The sequence below is a fragment of the Schistocerca serialis genome, chromosome 5 (assembly GCF_023864345.2).
Source record: "Schistocerca serialis cubense isolate TAMUIC-IGC-003099 chromosome 5, iqSchSeri2.2, whole genome shotgun sequence".
Taxonomy (NCBI): domain Eukaryota; kingdom Metazoa; phylum Arthropoda; class Insecta; order Orthoptera; family Acrididae; genus Schistocerca; species Schistocerca serialis.
This window is the reverse complement of record NC_064642.1, coordinates 270,786,235-270,808,763: the sequence shown is the minus strand read 5'-3', so window position 1 is coordinate 270,808,763 and position 22,529 is coordinate 270,786,235.

Sequence of the window (22,529 nt, the reverse complement as noted above, 5' to 3'; positions counted from 1 at the left end):
TTTCAAAACGGGAATGTGGACACAACGGATCCAAAGCCATTCACATTCAGCACTTCCTACTAACATGAAATAGTGATGTACACCAATTACTTCCACAAAATTTTTCGATAACACGTCGCTATTCGCTTTTGTCAATTAATAATTAAAATGTTCACAATATAATCACGTTGCAAATAGTGATGTTTATAATAATGCCACTGATTCTGTCCTTCCTCTATGTAGAACTTCTGCCAACAGAGAATAAGCATTATTTCTTAAGGAAATTCCGATGGCGATTATATAACAATGCGGCGAAACACACACACCATACCACTACTGACGAACCAGAATCTAGTCATGAAGTAGAGTCGCTAATTTAAACCCAATACAAATCCACGATTATCTTCTTCTGGTAACAGTATGACATTAATAATAAATGTCTCACATTCTCTCACATCGCAGCCCCACTGGCCACGTGACAGGAAGAGCATGCCCAAAGAGCGACGCCGACAACCAGACTGCACACCGGAGTGCCAACCAAACGACCAACACCAGCCCTCTCCCCACAGCATCGTGCCCTTAAATAGCCGAAAAGCGACCAAAGAGGCAAACCGCAGCCACGCGATTCAGAGTCGATCGCAGAGATCTTAACTGAGTACAGAGAAGCGACTGGTGCCAACGCCGCCACGTATCAAATTCGTTTGTTAAAGTTCTAGTTTATAGTTCTGAAAATGGAAATGATTTTGAAACGCTTCTTGCATATTTTATGATCAATAAAGTCATTCTCCATCTGCTGTATGACTTTTGGTGCGACATAGCCGGCTTAACTGCAGCTCTTCGCATATTCACTAGAATGGTCGCTAGCCTCCTATGTGACTTTGTCTCACATCTTTATAAGAAAGCAAGACTAGAAATTCTATGCCATCAATGACAACGCGTTCGCGTCAATGAAATTTTGCTTTTTTGTGGTGTTAAAGTTAACAATCTGTTTATCTTATGGTTAACACGGATTTGATTTTGATTTGATTTGATTTAATAAAGGAGACAAAACAGCAGTCGTCTTAGCCCTCTGTTGCCCACAACGAAACGAAATTTATTGCGCAGTTTCTAGTAAATCCAGCCAGTACCTCTGAAGAGTAGCAGGAGACGCACTGGGACAGTTTCACCCCACAATCACAGATATTCCAGTTAACGGCTTCTTTCTCCATACAAATCGTATGCAGGCCTTTCTTTCCTGAAGTGCCTATGGCCAGTCGTTGAACCTACTGCGAGTTCAGTCGGCCTCCTTTTCAAACCCAGGATTGCAGTATATTCCTTAAAACAATTATTCGGCTTCGTTAGTTTCCCTATTTTTGTTTCTTTATCTGACTCCTATATTGTACGTATTTAAATTTTACCTTCGTCTTGGTGATGGTTAAGACAGGTTAAGCTGCAAAAATTGGAGTTGTAGCCCTTCTCCTGGCCAGCCGACCAAGTTGTTCATTATCACTAATTCTTGAGTGACTCTACTCCCATAGCAGGTCCTCTCCCCTAGCTTCACAAGCGACTCGTGCACTCTCTCGGAACTTTGATCTACATTACTGGCCATTAAAATTGCTACACCACGAAGATGACTTGCTACAAACACGAAATTTAACCGACAGGAAGAAAATGCTGTTGCGACACCTACAACTTGCTGACATAAGGGAAAGTTTCCAACCGATTTCTCACACACAAACAGCAGTTTACCGGCGTTGCCTGGTGAAACGTTGTTGTGATGCCTCGTGTAAGGAGGAGAAATGCGTACCATCACGTTTCCGACTTTGATAAAGATCGGATCGTAGCCTATCGCGATTGCGGTTTATCGTATCGCGACATTGCTGCTCGCATTGGTCGAGATCCAATGACTCTTAGCAGAATATGGAATCGGCGGGTTCAGGAGGGTAATACGGAATGCCGTTCTGGATCCCAACGGCTTCGTATCACTAGCAGTCGAGATGACAGGCATCTTATCCGAGTGGCTGTAACGGATCGTGCAGCCACGTCTCGATCCCTCAGTCAACAGATGGGGACGTTTGGAAGACAACAACCACCTACACGAACAGTTCGACGACGTTTGCAGCAGCATGGACTATCAGCTAGGAGACAATGGCTGCGGTTACCCTTGACGCTGCGTCACAGACAGGAGCGCCTGCGATGGTGTACTCAACGACGAACCTGGGTGCACGAATGGCAAAACGTCATGTTTTCGGATGAATCCAGGTTCTGTTTACAGCATCATGATGGTCGCATCCGTGTGTGGCGACATCTCGGTGAACGCACATTGGAAGCGTATATTCGTCTTCGCCATACTGGCATAACACCCGGCGTGATGGTGTGGTGTGTCATTGGTTACACGTCTCGGTCACCTCTTGTTCGCATTGACGCCACTTGGAACGGTGGACGTTACATTTCAGATGTGTTACGACCCGTGGCACTGTCCTTCATTCGATCCCTGCGAAACCCTACATTTCAGCAGAATAATGAACGTCCGCATGTTGTAGGTCCTGTACGGGCCTTTCTGGACACAGAAGATGTCCAACTGCTGCCCTGGTCAGCACATTCTCCAGATCTCTCACCAATTGAAAACGTCTGGCCAATGGTTGCCGAGCAACTGGCTCTTCACAATACGACAGTCACTAATCTTGATGAACAGTTGTGTCGTGTTGAAGCTGCATGGGCAGCTGTACCTGTGCACGCCATCCAAGGTCTGACTCAAAAAATGGTTCAAATGGCTCTGAGCACTATGCGACTTAGCTTCTAAGGTCATCAGTCGCCTAGAACTTAGAACTAACTAAACCTAACTAACCTATGGACATCACACACATCCATGCCCGAGGCAGGATTCGAACCTGCGACCGTAGCGGTCACGCGGTTCCAGACTGAAGCGTCTTTAACCGCACGGCCACACCGGCCGGCAGCTCTGACCCAATGCCCAGGCGCATCAAGGCCGTTATTACGGCCAGAGGTGGTTGTTCTGGGTACTGATTTCTCAGGATCTGTGCACCCAAATTGCGTGAAAATTTAATCACATGTCAGTCCTAGTATAATAGATTTGTCCAATGAATACCCGTTTATCATCTGCATTTCTTCTTGGTGTAGCAATTTTAATGGCTGGCCAGTAGTGTAGTTGTGGGGAAGGTTAACATAGAATTAAACATTGTGATATGATGTCCGTGTTTGTTGTCATGTCGGTGCATTCTCCTTCCCACAAAGTGCAAATCACGCACTGTCGCGTACAGTCGCGCAGGGTTTTTAGGGTATGTTTGTGCTGCAGCCTCGGCGTTCGCACGACGCCTCCCTGGCAACTGCACTGTCCATCCCATTAGTCGTTGGTTAAGTGCGAGACGAGAATTAAGCTGCACATACAGCATGATACTATCCCAACAGCCTCAACAGATGTCAACGTCCACGTAAATATGATCTGATGCCTCTAATAAATAAATATTCTAATAATTTAAATAGGAGCGGTTGACGAATAAAAAATGAGTAAATATTTTAACGACATGATGCCTCGAACAAATAAATATTATAATAATTTAAATGGAACTGGCGACCAACAAAAAACGAGTAAATATTTTAATGATATGTTTTCGTTTGGATTTCTCTTATTACTTCATTTCCTTTACTACACATGTAGGTCTGCAATCTACAAATGTCAGCTAGAATACTAGAATTAAAACATAAATAGCTTCACAAAATACACAATACCTCTCGTGCACTGGTAGTCGTCGCTTAAATACGTAAATACCACACAGTCTTAAAAGCAGAATTAGACTAATTGAGCAATGGACGTTGATCAAACTATGAAATAAGAACACGGTTAATCTTTTACTTGTGTTTTATTATCGTAGCGTGACGCCGCAGATTATGTTCGAAAGCTAAAGTAGCGAGTCAGCGATCCGAGTTTGATTTTCTTTTATGTTATGAAATAACAACTTTAGGCTCCCTCTACATCATACTGATGACTGACAGCTGAGTAATGTATCGACACCAGCAACATAACATCTTTGTCTTCACGATCCACTACTACACAATCTAGTCTCAACATGCGATTTGAAAATCTACTACAGAGAGGATACGTACAATGAGGATGTGAAGCCTCACTTTGTGTTGTCTGACTCCTGTTCACTACGAACGTGAATCACTCAGAACACATTCAAGATCAGCAGTGATTCTCGAAGCTCACAGCAACACAAACCAACCTTATACCTGCTGTAAAATGCATGCAAAGAAATTAAGTCTTTCCTTGCAGTTGGCAGTTTGTGTGAATAACGATTTCGCTTAAGCAAGAACACCTTTAGTAAATTTATCTCGCATAAATTATTGACTAAAGCAAGCGGAAGTGAGCACATGGTAACAAAACAGATAAAACGTAGTAAGTCATAAACTGTTTGATGAGAAAAATATAATTTATAAATTTATAAATTACAGAGCGCATCAATCAGTCGTCCTTTTTATTGCATGTTTCATTACGCAATTTCAGATTTTGGCCAGTGCCTAGCCATTATCAATGCACTAGTCTCTACACATGTCAGTTCAATGAGTATTCAAAGAACTGTGACTCACTTCCGTACAACAGGGAACTGACATGCATAAAGACTAGAAAATAGTTCACTGATAACGGCTAGGCACTAGCCAAAATCTGGATTTGCATAATAAAACCTGCAAAAAAAGACGACTGACTGCTGCGCTCTATAATTTAGAAATCACATAACAGTCGCTGAGTGAATCCACTTTCCTAATGCAAGGTAACCTGGAGAAAAATATAAGTTAAAGAAAACTACAGACGACTTCGTATTATTATTCCACAAACAGTGAGAAATTGGAGTAACAAGGTTCATTCCTTCTTTAACGCACTACGTTGAATACAGTTCTGCAAAACATTTGAACTAGAACGAAAAGGAACCCCATATTTATAAATTCCGGTAATAATATTAAATAAGTGAGACAGTAACATACGCTATGACCTACTTTCGAGGACAAATAAATAAAATACTGATATCAATCACGGAACAAGGAATAGTGGATTTAACCTCATGAATGAGTGTGCTCCCTGCCGCCGTTGGATAAGCAACTGCCAGCAGCAAGTCGTATACCTTTAGCTTACTTATTTGTTACAAAGTTTAATTCTTAATTTCTTTGCGTGTTTTTGGGTATTTGCATTGTTTAAATCATTAATTTCGGGTGTATTATAGTATTTGAGAGTTGTAGCATCGCACTTTAGTGTTTACTTCGTAGATTCTTACTTAAATTGCGTGTGAGTTTCGTATAGGAGGTGTAATTTCGGGTTTAGTTACTGTAATCGTAAATTCAGGCAGATTGACGAGCAGTCGTTAAGCATTTGTACAGGTTAGTTCATAGATTCTTTGCGTGTTTCCCTTGCGTTATCTAGGCACGGACTCGTGTTTCAGTAACTGTTGTTCAACATCGATTAGAATGGATAGGGACTGTGATTGCTGTGTTCGGATGAGGGCTGAGTTGGCATCCCTTCGCTCACAGCTGCAAGCGGCGCTGACTTCGGTCGCACAGCTTGAGGCTGTTGCCAATGGGCACCACTGTGGGGAGCCAGAATTGGGTATCACGGGGATGTCAACCTCGTTCCGTCTGTCCCCAGATCGGTCTGCCGCTGTGGTTGCCCCGGTTGCTGCCCGCAGTGGGGCTGAGCCCTCGCCTGTGGTTGATTGGGAGGTCGTTCCAAGGCGTGGTAGGCAGCGAAAGACGTCCCCGGAGGCTGATCAGAAAGCCTCCCCGGTGCGTCTGACAAACAGGTTTCAAGCATTGTCTCTGGCTGAGCCAGATGCAGCTGCCTGCCCTGTTTCAGAGGATGATTCTCAGCCTCCAAGCTCCGGGCAATCGCAGAGGGTGGGCTTATTGGTAGTTGGGAGCTCCAATGTTAGGCACGTAATGGGGTCCCTTAGGGATATGGCGGATAAGGAGGGGAAGAAATTCAGTGTCCACTCCGTGTGCATTCCGGGTGGAGTCATTCCTGATGTGGAAAGGGTCCTTCCGGATGCCATGAAGAGCACAGCGTGCAGCCAGCTGCAGGTGGTGGCACATGTCGGCACTAATGACGTGTGTCGCTTTGGATCTGAGGAAATTCTCTCTGGATTCCAGCGGCTACCTGATTTGGTGAAGGCTGCCGGTCTTGCTTGCGACATGAAGGCAGAGCTCACCATCTGCAGCATCGTTGACAGAACCGACTGCGGACCTTTGGTGCAGAGCCGGGTGGAGTGCCTGAATCAGAGGCTCAGACGGTTTTGCGACCGTGTTGGCTGCAGATTCCTTGACTTGCGCCATGGGGTGGTGGGGTTTCGGATTCCGCTGAATAGGTCAGGAGTTCACTACACTCAGCTGGCGGCTACACGGGTAGCGGAGGCTGTGTGGCGTGGACTGGGCGGTTCCTTAGGTTAGAAGGCCTCGGGAAAGTACGGGGTGGGCTGCAATCTCAAAGGGTGCATGGCAAATACAGGACGTGCTTGGATCAAGGAACAGTCGGGACTGTAGTTGTAAATTGTTGTAGTTGTGCTGGGAAAGTCCCCGAGCTACAAGCGCTAATAGAAAGCACAGAAGCTGAAATCGCTATAGGTACAGAAAGCTGGCTAAAGCCTGAAATAAGTTCTGCAGAAATTTTTACGAAGTCTCAGACGGTGTTTAGGAAAGATAGATTAGGCAGAATTGATGGTGGAGTGTTTGTGTCTGTCAGTAGTGGTTTACCTTGTAGTGAAGTCGAAGTAGATGCTCCGTGGGAATTGGTATGGGTGGAGGTTATACGTAACAGCCGAACTAAGTTAATAATTGGCTCCTTCTACCGACCCCCAGACTCCGATGATATAGTTGCTGAACAGTTCAGAGAAAATTTTAGCCTCGTAACAAATAAATACCCCACTCATACGGTTATATTTGGTGGGGACTTCAACCTTCCCTCGATATGTTGGCAAAAATACTTTTTCAAAACCGGTGGTAGGCAGAAAACATCTTCCGAGATTGTCCTAAATGCTTTCTCCGAAAATTATTTCGAGCAGTTAGTACACGAACCCATGCGAATTGTAAATGGTTGCGAAAACACACTTAACCTCTTAGCCACAAACAATCCAGAGCTAATAGAGAGCATCATGACTGATACAGGGATTAGTGATCACAAGGTCGTTATAGCTAGGCTCAATACCGTTTCTTCCAAATCCACCAAGAAAACGCAAAATAATTTTATTTATAAAAGCGGATAAAGTGTCACAAGAAACCTTCCTAAGAGGCAATCTCCATTCCTTCCGAACTAACTATGTAAATGTAGACGAGATGTGGCTCAAATTCAAAGATACAGTAGCAATAGCAATTGAGAGATTCATACCTCATAAATTGGTAAGAGATGGTTCACAAAACAGGTCCGAACGCTGTTGCAGACGCAACGGAAAAAGCATGCGAAGTTCAGAAGAACGCGAAATCCCGAAGATTGGCTAAAATTTACAGACGCGCGAAATTTGGCACGGACTTCAATGCGAGATGCCTTTAATAGGTTCCACAACGAAACATTGTCTCGAAATTTGGTAGAAAATCCGAAGAAATTGTGGTCGTATGTAAAGTACACAAGCGGCAAGACGCAGTCAATGCCTTCGCTGCGCAGTGCCGATGGTACTGTTACCGACGACTGTGCCGCTAAAGTGGAGTTATTGAACGCAGTTTTCCGAAATTCCTTCACCAGGGAAGACGAATGGAATATTCCAGAATTCGAAACACGAACAGTTGCTAGCATGAGTTTCTTAGAAATAGATACCTTAGGGGTTGCGAAGCAATTCAAATCGCTTGATACAGGCAAGTCTTCAGGTCCAGATTGAATACCGATTAGGTTCCTTTCAGATTACGCTGATACAATAGCTCCCTACTTAGCAATCATATACAACCGCTCTCTCACCGATAGATCTGTACCTACAGATTGGAAAATTGCGCAGGTCGCACCAGTGTTTAAGAAGGGTAGTAGGAGTAATCTATCGAACTACAGAGCTATATAATTGACGTCGGTTTGCAGTAGGGTTTTGGAGCATATACTGTATTCAAACATTATGAATAACCTCGAAGGGAACGATCTATTGATACGTAATCAGCATGGTTTCAGAAAACATCGTTCTTGTGCAAAGCAGCTAGCTCTTTATTCGCACGAAGTAATGGCAGCTATCGACAGGGGATCTCAGGTTGATTCCGTATTTCTGGATTTCCGGAAAACTTTTGACACCGTTCCTCACAAGCGACTTCTAATAAAGCTCCGGGCCTATGGGGTATCGTCTCAGTTGTGCGACTGGATTCGTGATTTCCTGTCAGGAAGGTCGCAGTTCGTAATAGACGGCAAATCATCGAGTAAAACTGAAGTGACATCAGGTGTTCCCCAGGGAAGCGTCCTGGGACCTCTGCTGTTCCTGATCTATATAAATGACCTGGGTGCCAATCTGAGCAGTTCTCTTAGGTTGTTCGCAGATGATGCTGTAATTTACCGTCTAGTAAGGTCATCCGAAGACCAGTATCAGTTGCAAAGCGATTTAGAAAAGATTGCTGTATGGTGTGGCAGGTGGCAGTTGACGCTAAATAACGAAAAGTGTGGCGTTATCCACATGAGTTCCAAAAGAAACCCGTTGTAATTCGATTACTCGATAAATAGTACAATTCTCAAGGCTGTCAATTCAACTAAGTACCTGGGTGTTAAAATTACGAACAACTTCAATTGGAAAGACCACACAGATAATATTGTGGGGAAGGCGAGCCAAAGGTTGCGTTTCATTGGCAGGACACTTAGAGGATGCAACAAGTCCACTAAAGAGACAGCTTACACTACACTCGTTCTTCCTCTGTTAGAATATTGCTGCGCGGTCTGGGATCCTTACCAGGTGGGATTGACGGAGGACATCGAAAGGGTGCAAAAAAGGGCAGCTCGTTTTGTATTATCACGTAATAGGGTAGAGAGTGTGGCAGATATGATACGCGAGTTGGGATGGAAGTCATTAAAGCAAAGACGTTTTTCGTCGCGGCGAGATCTATTTACGAAATTTCAGTCACCAACATTCTCTTCCGAATGCAAAAATACTTTGTTGAGCCCAACCTACATAGGTAGGAATGATCATCAAAATAAAATAAGAGAAATCAGAGCTCGAACAGAAAGGTTTAGGTGTTCGTTTTTCCCGCGCGCTGTTCGGCAGTGGAACGGTAAAGAGATAGTGTGATTGTGGTTCGATGAACCCTCTGCCAAGCACTTAATTGTGAATTGCAGAGTAGTCATGTAGATGTAGATGAATAAGAAAAGTGCATCTACAAAGCTGAAAACTGCGATTGAAATACTATGCCAATGCAGCTTGCACGTAGCAATGTCACCATAAATTCCTGTAAGCTGTGGCGTAGAAATGGCCGTCAAAATCAAACATCAGAAGTAGTAAAGAGTGGCCAGTGCCGTGATATCGCATATAGCCTCAATAAACCGAGAAATACAAGTGGGTCTTGCCTTGCATTCTACTTGGGAATGCTGCAGAGAACTCTGTTGGACTGAAAGCGGATTGGTCCAAATGACCTTAATTATGCAGCCAAAGGTTGTGTTATTCGTATCGTAGGAAATGTGTGCATATGTGTCTCCATCTTTCCAGCGGTTTAAATTTGAAAGAGCTGAAAGACGCGTGCAATCTGCCAAATGCTACATACGAGGGCAGTTCAATGAGTAATGCAACACATTTTTTTTCTCGGCCAATTTTGGTTGAAAAAACCGGAAATTTCTTGTGGAATATTTTCAAACATTCCCGCTTCGTCTCGTATAGTTTCATTGACTTCCGACAGATGGCAGCGCTGTACGGAGCTGTTAAAATGGCGTCTGTAACGGATGTGCGTTGCAAACAAAGGGCAGTGATCGAGTTTCTTTTGGTGGAAGACCAGGGCATCTCAGATATTCATAGGCGCTTGCAGAATGTCTACGATGATCTGGCAGTGGACAAAAGCACGGTGAGTCGTTGGGTAAAGCGTGTGTCAGCATCGCCGCAAGGTCAAGCAAGACTGTCTGATCTCCCGCGTGCGGGCCGGCCGTGCACAGCTGTGACTCCTGCAATGGCGGAGCGTGCGAACACACTCGTTCGAGATGATCGACGGATCACCATCAAACAACTCAGTGCTCAACTTGACATCTCTGTTGGTAGTGCTGTCACAATTGTTCACCAGTTGGGATATTCAAAGGTTTGTTCCCGCTGGGTCCCTCGTTGTCTAACCGAACACCATAAAGAGCAAAGGAGAACCATCTGTGCGGAATTGCTTGCTCGTCATGTGGCTGAGGGTGACAATTTCTTGTCGAAGATTGTTACAGGCGATGAAACATGGGTTCATCACTTCGAACCTGAAACAAAACGGCAATCAATGGAGTGGCGCCACACCCACTCCCCTACCAAGAAAAAGTTTAAAGCCATACCCTCAGCCGGTAAAGTCATGATTACAGTCTTCTGTGACGCTGAAGGGGTTATTCTGTTCGATGTCCTTCCCCATGGTCAAACGATCAACTCTGAAGTGTATTGTGCTACTCTTCAGAAATTGAAGAAACGACTTCAGCGTGTTCGTAGGCACAAAAATCTGAACGAAATTCTCCTCCTTCATGACAACGCAAGACCTCACACAAGTCTTCGCACCCGAGAGGAGCTCACAAAACTTCAGTGGACTGTTCTTCCTCATGCACCCTACAGCCCCGATCTCGCACCGTCGGATTTCCATATGTTTGGCTCAATGAAGGATGCAATCCGTGGGAGGCACTACGCGGATGATGAAGAAGTTATTGATGCAGTATGACGTTGGCTCCGACATCGACCAGTGGAATGGTACCGTCCAGGCATACAGGCCCTCATTTCAAGGTAGCGTAAGGCCGTAGCATTGAATGGAGATTACGTTGAAAAATAGTGTTGTGTAGCTAAAAGATTGGGGAATAACCTGGTGTATTTCAATGCTGAATAAAACAACCCCTGTTTCAGAAAAAAATGTGTTGCATTACTTATTGAACTGCCCTCGTAGATCGCTGAGGAAAAAGTCATTGACTGGAAGCAAGCTGATTTTATCACTCCAGTATTACTCGTTTCGGACACTGACGTGGTCCAAGATCTGTAGAAAGCAAGATAAAAATACTTGGTAATATGTAAAGAAAAAATTAGTTACAAACCAGGATAATTGGATACACAAAAGTATTATAAATCATTAGGAGATACGTAACACGGAGCATCATCTTGCTCACAGATACAAACGTTACATGCTGTAGTGGTAACGATCATAAGCGGACTGATGAATTATACTGAAATATACATTTTCAACACTAGAGGGCGTTGATGCAGCGATATTGGTGCTATTCAGTGCCAAGTATAAATTGCATACGATTTACAAAAAGTAATATACAGATATAATAAAATATTTGAAAATCGTTTTGTAGTGGAGGGGCTCAACATTTTCGCAGTGTACACAAATGTCAAGGCAAATTTCCACGACAGTGTACAACAATTTTTCAGTGAGAGTTTGAACAAGACCTATATGGGTTAAACATTTAACACTCTGATTAGCAAAAATGCTGTAGACGTTTAGTGCTTTAACATACCTCAGTATCTGGTTTCCACTAGAATCAAAATTAAACATCTAATACAGGATGTTTCAAGTATGATGGAAGCTACTAAAAGACCCTGTTGTGGAGTCGAGGCGACACTGAAGTGATCTTCCTAATCAAATTGTTTGAGTAACATAATCTAGACCACGATATTGTTTACTTCCAATGACCAGGTTTCGGCCAAGATGGCCCTTCTTCAGATCTAGAAATTTCTTCAGATCTTAAAATTTGTGACAGCAACCGTTACCATCAACAATTGCTGTGAGCAGTTTTTAGATCTAATGATGGCATACACCAACTGTGATGGAGATATGAAGTAGATAGTGCTGTGGTCTACACTGTGTCACTCAGGAGGAGCTGCGACGGCGTTGTGCCACTACAGCCTCATGCTCGGAATTTTAAGGTGGCGTAACGATTCAAAGTCAACCGGACGAGTTTCGACTGGCTTCCGAAAGAATCTCGAGGAAACCATTTCTCAAAAAAAAAAAAAAAAAAAAAAAAAAAGAAAACGGCTCTGAGCACTATGGGACTTAACAACGATGGTCATCAGTCCCCTAGAACTTAGAACTACTTAAACCTAACTAACCTAAAGACATCACACGCATCCATGCCCGAGGCAGGTTTCGAACCTACGATCATAACAGCCGTGCGGTTCCGGACTGAAGCGCCTAGAACCGCTCGGTCACAACAGCCGACCATCCGAAAACAGGAAGGATCCAAAGTAATCCCACTGCTTGTAGCTGTTGGAAGGCCCCTTAGCGATGTATAGCCCTTCTCAAAATATCCCTTAAGCAACAGAATACACAGTCTCCCAAAACAGGCAAACTGGGAAGGTATCAAAGTTAAGCATAAATCCCAACCGATACATTCCAACACAAACATTAAAAGTGACCTTTAATAAATGTACAACTGCTCAAAAGTTCGAGATCAGTTGTGAGTACCTGCAATTTAAATGCACTTCCAAGTGGTATCTACCAACAGAAACGTGGACAACAATCTTTAGTAAATATACAGTTGCCCAAAATTCCAAAGAAGTTGGAAGTACATGCAACTGAAATGTACTTACAACTGGTGTAAACCAGCAGAAACGTTGACAAAATCTTTAATAAATATACAATTGCCCAAAATTCAAAATAAGCTGAGAGCTACAGGAGACAGATATCACAGCCAGCAAGGAATGAGTAAGCAAATTTTACAAGAAGTGGAGTAGGCTAATGATTGTGGACCAAGGTAAGGCTCGACAGTTTACATTAATAAGTAACACACTCTGAGAAGTAGTAATACGAGTGCAAGGTTGCAGAGGTATAATAAGGACAAACCTCGGGCTTGTTAAACACGCCTTAGCCTCTTGAGCTCATTAAATTCATCAAAGGCAGCAAACTATTGTTTCCCACGTAAATGACGGCACTCCGCCTTAGCATGCATCAAACGATCAGTTGTACTTAACTTGAGCCGCCACTACGCGACTGATAGGGGCACCGCACTTCAGGTCAACCCAGACGCCGTGCCACGACGGTAGTGCTGCCGTCGCAAAAAGCAAACACTCCTCTGCTCAGCGCCCAGGGAACAGGAGCGCGTCCTTTGCCGCCAAAACTACCCTGCCAACGCACATCAAAAGGGAACAGAATCGCAACAAATAACGCTGCATACCAGAATGGCCAAGGAGTAGAAAATGTGAACTAATGACATAATCGGCTGCCGATACAGGTGAATGTTAACACTCCTTAAAATTACTATTATACAGAAGCGAAAATATCAGCCCCTGCTGATGCAATAACTCAAGCATACACATGTAGCAAGATTACTTTGCCTCCCACACAGATCATGTTACAATTGATTCCTTCACGGGACTTATATATTATTTCTGAGAATATTAATTCTGTCGATGATTTCATTACCCATGAGTTCAGTCTTTTATAGGTGTGATGACGATTACTCCATTTGCGCTTTCGTAGATATTAATTTATCCTGATCTTTTAATTTACTTGTGTTTTATATATCTGATTTAATATAACTTTTGAGTCAATTTAAAGGGGATAGGTTACATTTCTGCATATCCTGAATAATTAATTATCAGCAGGTGAATTCTAGGAAACGGTCAGGCAAACATTAGGCAATTTGCTAGATTATTATAAATAAGATTAACGATCTCTTACTGGGGAACATGTAAGTGTCAGAGCCCCCATCACATTCGTTTATGAAATCCATTGCGTTTAATGAATCACTTGTAAGTAAGTACCTACGGCCAGTCCCCTCCGTCAAAAGCCGGAAGGGTTATTGATGGCCGTTGTTTCAAATTCGCGCTGAGGCAGCACTGACCACAACCGGCAAATTGTTCTCTCGGCGTCCTCAGTGGTTTAGTTCTCACCTCACTTTTCTTTATTATTTCACTTGTCACGAGATCGCTTGAGGGTGAGTAAAAGTTGTAGATAGTATATTTATCTCCAAACAGACGCCGGCCGCGGTGGTCTCGCGGTTCTAGGCGCTCAGTCCGCAGCTGCGCGACTGCTACGGTCGCAGGTTCGAATCCTGCCTCGGGCATGGGTGTGTGTGATGTCCTTAGGTTGGTTAGGTTCAAGTAGTTCTAAGTTCTAGGGGACTGATGACCACTGATGTTAAGTCCCATAGTGCTCAGAGCCATTTGAACCATTTTCCAAACAGACATGCCTTCTGCATTTCTTCGGAAAAACACACGTACTTCATTTCGCCTTGTAAGGAAGTAGTGAATAACTTGGAGTGCACTGAATGAGGTAGGCACCCATAGTCTAGGTGAAGCATCTTTGATTAGTAATTAGAACGTCCTCGGGCCCACTTTCGAATCCCGCCAACGATTCAGTTTTGAACAAAAATAATCCGCAGTAGTGGCAGAAGATTATCATTCAATCAACGTCCTTGTTAAAGAGGGCGGAGGAGCGACAAATGTTCAGGGCACTCTTTTGAACGTGGAGTGGGAAACTTTCTACAAAAACGAAAGAATCAGCAATGACCAACGGCATGAGGATGCACAAGGCATTGGAGACAACTCCATTAAAGGCACATAATGTGCACCCACAGGACGTGTGGCCTGTAATTGAAAAAGTGTCATGATGATCTCCCCATTGGCCATTCGGATATTGGCCATTCGGATGTGAGAGAGGAGACCGCCAGTGGGGAAGTGACCATGAGGAAAATACTGAATAATCGACGGAAGGATAACGCTCTACGAGTCAGAGTGTGGAATGTCAGAAGTTCGGATGTGACGCGAAAGATAGAAAATCCGGGAAAGAGAAATGCTAAGGTTCAATCTAGATATAGTGGGGATCAGTGAAGTGAAATGGAAAGAAGACAAAGATTTCTGCTAACTGTGAGCAGTTCAGTGATAGGGTTGTTCTCATCAAAATTAAACCAACACCTGCCACGTGTAGTAGCCGCGCGGTCTGGGGCGACTTGCCACGGTTCGCACAGGCTTCCCCCGTCGGAGGTTCGAGTCCTCCCTCGGGCATGTGTGTGTATATGTTATGTTTAGCGTATGTTAGTTTAAGTTGAATTAAGTAGTGAGTAAGCCTAGGGACCGATGACCTGAGCAGTTTGGTCCCATAGGAACTTACCACAAAAATTTGCATACCAACACCGACAACGACATTTCAAATCTACATGCCGACGTCACGACCCGAAGATGAAGAGATAAAGTATATGACGTTACTGGAGAGCAGTTCAGTATCTAAACGGAGATGAAAATGTAATAGTCGCGGGGGATTTGGATGCGGTTGTAGGTAAAGGACAAGAACAAGGGTTAAGGGAGAATATGGGATTTGTACTAGGAATGAGAGAGTGGAAAGACTAATTGAGTTCTGCAATAAATTTCAGATGGTAATGATGTATACTCTCTTCAAGAATCACAGGAGGAGGCGATATACTTGGAAAAGGCCGGGAAATACGGAAAGATTTCAGTTAGATTACATCGTAGTCAGGCAGAGATTCCCGAAATCAGGTACTCGATTGTATGGCGTACTCTGGAGTGGATACAGAATCAGCTCATAATTTAGTAGTGATGAAGAGTAGGCTGATGTTTAAACGATTAGTCATAGAGAATCAATACGCGAAGAAGTGGTGTACGGAAAAACAAGGAGTTTGGAGATGCCGTTGAAATTCTCTGAGGCTGTAGACACTGCGATAACAAGCAGCTCAGTGGGTAGTTCGGTTGAAAAGAAACGGATATTTCTACCAAGGCCAATGACAGAAGTTGGAAAGAAAAGAACTAGGTGCAAAGAAGGTAACTACGAAGAACCTTTGGGTAGCAGAAGAAATACTTCAGTTGATCGACGAAAGAAGGAAGTACAAAAATGTTCCAGGAACTTCGGGAATACAGAAATAAAACTCACTTAGGAATAAAGTAAATAGGAACTGTAGGGAAACTAAAACGAAATGGCTGCATGACAGGTGTGTAGGTATCTAAAATGAAATGATTGTCGAAAGGAATGACTCAGGGTATAGATAAATCAAAGGAACCTTCGGTGAAATTGAAAGCAAGGGTGATAACGTTAAGAGTACAATGAGAATGTCATTGTTAACTGCAGAGGAAAAAGCAGATAGGTGGAGAGACTACACCGAAGGCCTTTATGGGAGCGAAGACTTGTCTGAGGACGTGATACAAGAAGAAACAGGAGTCAATATAAAAGGGACAGGGGATTCAGTGGTAGCATTTAAAATAGCCTTGGAAGACTTAAGATCGAATAACGCAGTAGGGATAGATAACACGCCATTAGAATTTCCAAAATTATTGGGGAAGGGGCAATGAAACGACTATTCACGTCGGAGTGCAGAATGTATGAGTCTGGAGATATACCACCTGACTTTCGGAGAAACTTCGTCTACATAATTTCCAAATTGTATGAGCCAAAAAATGGTAGAATTGTCGCACAATCAGCTTCACAGCTCATGCATCTAAGTTTCTGACAAGAATAGTATACAGAAGGATGGAAAAGTAAATTAAGAATACGTTGTATGACACGTTCATATGATTTATAGACCTAGAAAAAGCCTTCGACAATGTAAAGTGGATCGAGATCTTCGAAATTATGAGAGGTAAGTTTTAGGGAAATACCGGTAGTACACAATAAACACAACAACAAAGAGCGAACAATAAAAGTGGAAGATCAAGAACGAAGCGCTTGGGTGAAAAAGACTGTAAGATAGGGATGTAGTCTTTCGCCCTTACTACACCTCCAAGAAGCAATGACGGAAATAAAAGGAAGGTTCAAGAGCGGAATTAGAATTCAAATGGAACGATATCAATTATAAGATTCGCTGATTGCTACCCTCAGTGGAAGCGAAGAAGAATTACAGGATATGCTGAATGGAATGAACAGCCTAATGAGTAAAGAGTATGATTTGAGAGTAAAGCGAAGAAAGAAGAAAGTAATGAGAAGTAGTAGAAATGAGAATAGAGAAAAATTTAACACCAGGATTTGTGGTCAAATTGATGGAGTCATGGAATTCTGTTTCCTAGGCAGCAAAATAACCGATGATGGACGGAGCAAGGAGACTTAAAAAGCAGACTAGCGCTAGCAAAATAGCAGTCCTCCCCACGAGAAGTCTGCTAGTATGAAACGTAGGCCTTAGTGTGAGGAAGAAATTTCTGAGAGTGTACATTTAATGCACGGCGTTGTATGGTAGTGAAACATGGACCGTGGAAAAACCGGAACAGGGAGGAATCTGAGCTGTCGCGCTACAAGAGAATGTTGTAAATTAGACGGACTGATAAAGTAAGGAACGAGGAGTTTTCTGGACAATAGGCGAGGATAGGAGTATATGGAAAATACTGGGAAGATAAAGGGACAGGATGGTACGACATCTTACAAAAGAGAGCTGTAGAAGATAAAAAGACGATTGGGATACATCCAGCGAATAACTGTGGACGTGGGTGGCAAGTGCATCTGTGAGATGAAAGGTAGGCACAGAAGAGGAATTTGTGGCTCGCCTCACCAAATCATTCAGGGTACTGACGACTCAAATAGAAAAGAAATAAGCATAATAGTTTTCCTTGCTAATTTATTTCTTTGCCAGTGCAGGGACAAAGTTTCTAACGTTTCAGTTTGCCGAGATCTAACAATAATAATGGATACATTTAATTATTTAATCATCTTCATTCATAGAGTAAATATGTCTGAATTTGTCACACGTAAAAATATATTAGCCAACATTTTTCTAATCGAGAAAAGCGACATCAAAATGCCAGAGTTCAAATGCAATTTTTAGTGTTGGGTAAAAGTGCTATTTCTTGGACACCGCGAAGACAACCTAACGAAAATTTGTTTCTAACATCTGGCAACATTTCGACGGTAGTGATTAGGAATCACCACTATCAGAAAATCGGAAAAAGCCTGAAGAACAAAGATTACACTGAACAACAAATTGCATGACTTTCTGTTACTTATGTTTATTCCAGTATAAAATAATACAAAATCTTCATCTTCATAAACATTTAGCTCTAGTTCTATTTAAAAAAGTAATCTACATTTTTGTATAAGAACTCACTACCTGAACATGCGTTCATGTTCCAAGATTCAGTATAACAAATTTTAAGTGAATAATTAGTTGAATTATGTTATGTGCTATGTACTGATAAATTTCAATGCCATTCTGGAAGTACAGAAGTAAAATATTAATGAAAAGTGATGAGTATACTTTGTACCACAACTATGCATAGGACAAAATTAAATATATAAATTAACTGGTCACAAATGTATATAAAGGATTACAAATCTTAAATGTCCACATGTTCAATATGTACAGCTACATATTCTGTTCAGAGATAAATTCAGAAAGTGACCGTTTTCGCTTGGCTTGACGTGTATACACATACGCGGGAAAATCCCTTATGACAGTCCAGCAGTAATCTGCTAAAATATGGGAGCACACCTCTTCTCAAATGTGGCAATGTCTTGATGAAATCGCTCCCCATGTTCATCACTTAATGCACCATAATCTTTGGGGAAGAAGTCAAGATGACTATGTAAGAAACGCATTTTCAGTGACATGTTGCAACAAAGTTTCTCATAAGATGACAACATGTTATCCTCAACCTCCTGGTGTTTTGTTGCTCTTTTGTTCCCTGAGAACTGTAAACAGATCGTCTTAAAACATTCGCATGCACGCTTCTCATCACCTTGTATGATTCCATAAAAAGTATGGTCTCCAAAAAGCTCTCGACTCTGTGGGCCTACAAAGGTGCCCTCCTTTGCTTTGGCATACAAAGATGCGCTCCTATACTTTGGCATTACTTAAGTAAGTGAATTTTTGCTTTAAGTACTTTTAACGCCTCATCATCTTTGTTCATTCCCTTAACAGAGCTTTTCATGAGACCCAACTTGATGTACAAGGAAGGGAGCAGATTCTTTTTATGGTCTACTGGAAGTTCAATCTTAATGTTCTTTATACCTAGTTGAAGAGATTTTCTGCTTGGCCATTCATGTTTACTGTAATGAGATGCACTATCTCGGCTATCCCATTCACAGAGAAAGCAGGAATATTTAGTATACCCTAACTGCATACCTAATGGCAGTGCAACCACTTTCAAGTCACCACAAATCTGCCATTGAGAGTCATTATACTCGATGGCTTCTAGTAAAATTTTCGTATTTTGGTATGACTGTTTCACACGAACACTAAGCCCAACTGGAATAGAAGGAAGCTCATTACCAATATATAAAATCATTGCTTTTAAACTCAGCTTTGACGAATCAATGAAGAGTATCCACCCATCTGGGTTGTAATTAATTCTGAGAGCCTTCATTAGACCGTTTATGTCTACACATTCCGCAAGACTATCTTGCATATTAAAAAAGTAGATAATTGTTGCTCTCTACTGCGTTAGAAGGAAACATTCACATTGCTTTCTAGAAAACTGCGCTGATGCAGTCTTGATGCTATAGTCTCAGCCTTAGCTTTAGAGAGGTCCAAATCTCTTGTGAGGTCACTTAACTCATTTTGAGACAGTTTTTGTGGATCATCAGTTGATGATATATTTGGAAGAAACTCTGGATCTTGTGGTGTACATGGCTCAGGACATTCAGAATCCCCATCAGAAGTAATCCCGTACTTTGTCGGTGTTTCAGGTATTGTTAATCCTTCCCCATGTGGAACTGGAGGTATGCCAGATGGAATGTTACGATAGATCACTGTCCGCTTCTTCTTCTTCTTCTTCTTCTTAGTTATTCCCTTCTTGATAGGAAGAACCATACAAAAGTAGCAGTCACTGACATGGTTAGTTGGCTCACGCCAACTGATAAGGGCGTTGAACGTCCTTTTCCATGCATCCAATTCCTGAGGTTCCTGGCACAAGTGTTGCAGATCACATGTGGAGCACAGGGTTTATCCTGATCAACTATTTTGCACCCGAAATAACAACTGTAAGCTTTTTTAATCAATAGAGGTATTTGCTGTTTTTGTGAATCAAATGTCACTTCCACACACATATAGCAAAATGTGCCAGCGCTGTTAACACAAACTCATGTTATTTTTGTTTACTTCAATAGCAATCAGCTTGAAAAACTGGTAGTTAATCTAGAAACAAATGCGCAAAGATTATTACATGCATTAATAAAGTGATAAGGAGACAAAAAGATGACTAAAATTGTTACCAAAATGTTTATATCCAAAATACTGCACACAAGTAAGACCAGGGACAATAATATAATCCATTCTTACTAGCTATTATGACTTTGACAAACTATTATAATATTTCATTTTAAACTTAACATAAAAATCCGTATATAATTACCTCAAGGTAATAAAACAGTGCAAAATGAAAACTAGAGCTAATTTTAAATTGTCTTTGTAATATTCGCGATCAGCACATTAGAATTGATAGGAACCGGCTATTTTCATTCGATTTACATTTTCATTGTTGGTCAGTGTTACATATTTACCTTAACGATATATACAGGGCGTAACGGGTATAAGTGCAGATATTTCTACTGATGATTGAGAACGGTGCACTGAACAGCATTACATTAGAATTTATGTCATTTGCAAGTACACTGGACAACATTACATTAGTAATTACGTCATTTGCAGAGTGATAATTACAGCTATTAAGAAGTTGAATTTTTTTAGGTTCTTTAGTACAGTGTGACAATTATATGAAATAAAACTATATGAAATAAAATCGTCATAACTTCTGAATGGTTTGGTTTAGGACGTTGAAACTGCACCATTGGCCGCAGGACATGATGGGAATTAGTACGCGCATGCGCTTTGTTTAGTTTGCCGACGAAGGCCACTTTCATTTGGATGTGTTCGTCAATAAGCAAAATTGGCGCGTTTAGGGGACTGAGAATCCGCATTTCGTGATCAAGAAGTCTTTCTTCCCTCAACGGGTGACTGGCTGCTGTGCAATGTCCAGTCATGCAATATTCCTTGATGGCACGTTGACTACCTAACGGTATGTGAAGGTTTTGGAAGATGATTTTATCCCCATTATACAAAGTGATCCTGATTTCGACAAGACGTGGTGGATGCAACACAGAGTTGACCCCATCGAAGCAGGAGAGTGTTTTTTGTCGTGAAGGAGCAGTTTGGGGACCGCATTCTGGTTCTGGGGTACCCAGAGGCCACTGGCACGGGCCTCAATTGATAGCCGTAATCTCCGGATCTGAACACATGTGACTCCTTCTTGTGGGGCTGTATTAAAGACAAGACGTACAGCAATAACCACAAAGGTATTGCTGAGTCGAAGACAGCCATTCAGGAGGTCATCGACACCATCGATGTTCCGACACATCAGCGGGTAATGCATAATTTCGCTATTCGCCTCCGTCATGTCATCTCCAATGATGGCAGGCACATGGAACATGTCATAACCTAAATCCAGATATCTGTATGGACGTTTACATGTTGAATAAAGTGTGTGCACGCCGTTTTTTGTAGCTAATTTATGTTTCTTTCTCGTATAGTTCAATAACTGTTGTCCTGTATCTCCAAGTATGTGTGGCAAGAGCAAGCCATTAATGCTTATTTTCTTATAGGCAAAAGGTCAGGTGTTGATGTGCGGACAAGTGAACCCAGACAGTTACTCTATACTCATAGGCGTAGGTTTGTGACGTGTTTGTGGCAAGACTGTTCGAGACAGTGGAAAGACAACCACCACACGTATTGGTGTGCAGAATGGAGCACCACATATAAAAATACCGGCACCCATACCCGTTACAACCTATTTATAGTTCGCGAGGATTTTGACGGTAGCGATGTTGAAAGACAGTATTCAAAGTGTGGTGCAATTAATACCATTTCACAGATGTTGAAACTTCCTGGCAGATTAAAACTGTGTGCCGGACCGAGACTCGAACTCGAGACCTTTGCCTTTCGCGGGCAAGTGCTCTACCAACTGAGCTACCCAAGCACGACTCACGCCCCGTCCTCACAACTTTACTTCTGCCAGTACCTCGTCTCCTACCTTCCAAACTTTACAGAAGCTCTCCTGCGCACCTTGCAGAACTAGCACTCCTGAAAGAAAGGATATTGCGGAGACATGGCTTAGCCACAGCCTGGGGGATGTTTCTAGAATGAAATTTCAGAGATGTTGCTGAAAATTTTGTCTTTTGGGTTTCTATTCGTATGGGGAGATGAAGCGTTTGCTGTACGAGACACTGATAGACACCCAGAGTAGAGTGTTCCCCATTCCACAAAAGCTGCAGTCATTATTCGTGAGGCACCTGGTTGTTCTGAGCCTGTTAGCCAGTCATTAACACGCAGGGACCAGATGGGTATTAGTGAGAACAAGGCAATCTGAAAACCGCCTGTATACATCAATAGCGCCAAAACCTTCATGGACCTTTGGCTGGAGTGCGGTGCACTGTAAAAGTTCTGATACATAAAAAGAATTTTTTTTTCTGTTGTTTCTGTTTTTACCCCTCATATGTATAGGTTGTTTCATAATTACTATTATACGTTTCACTAC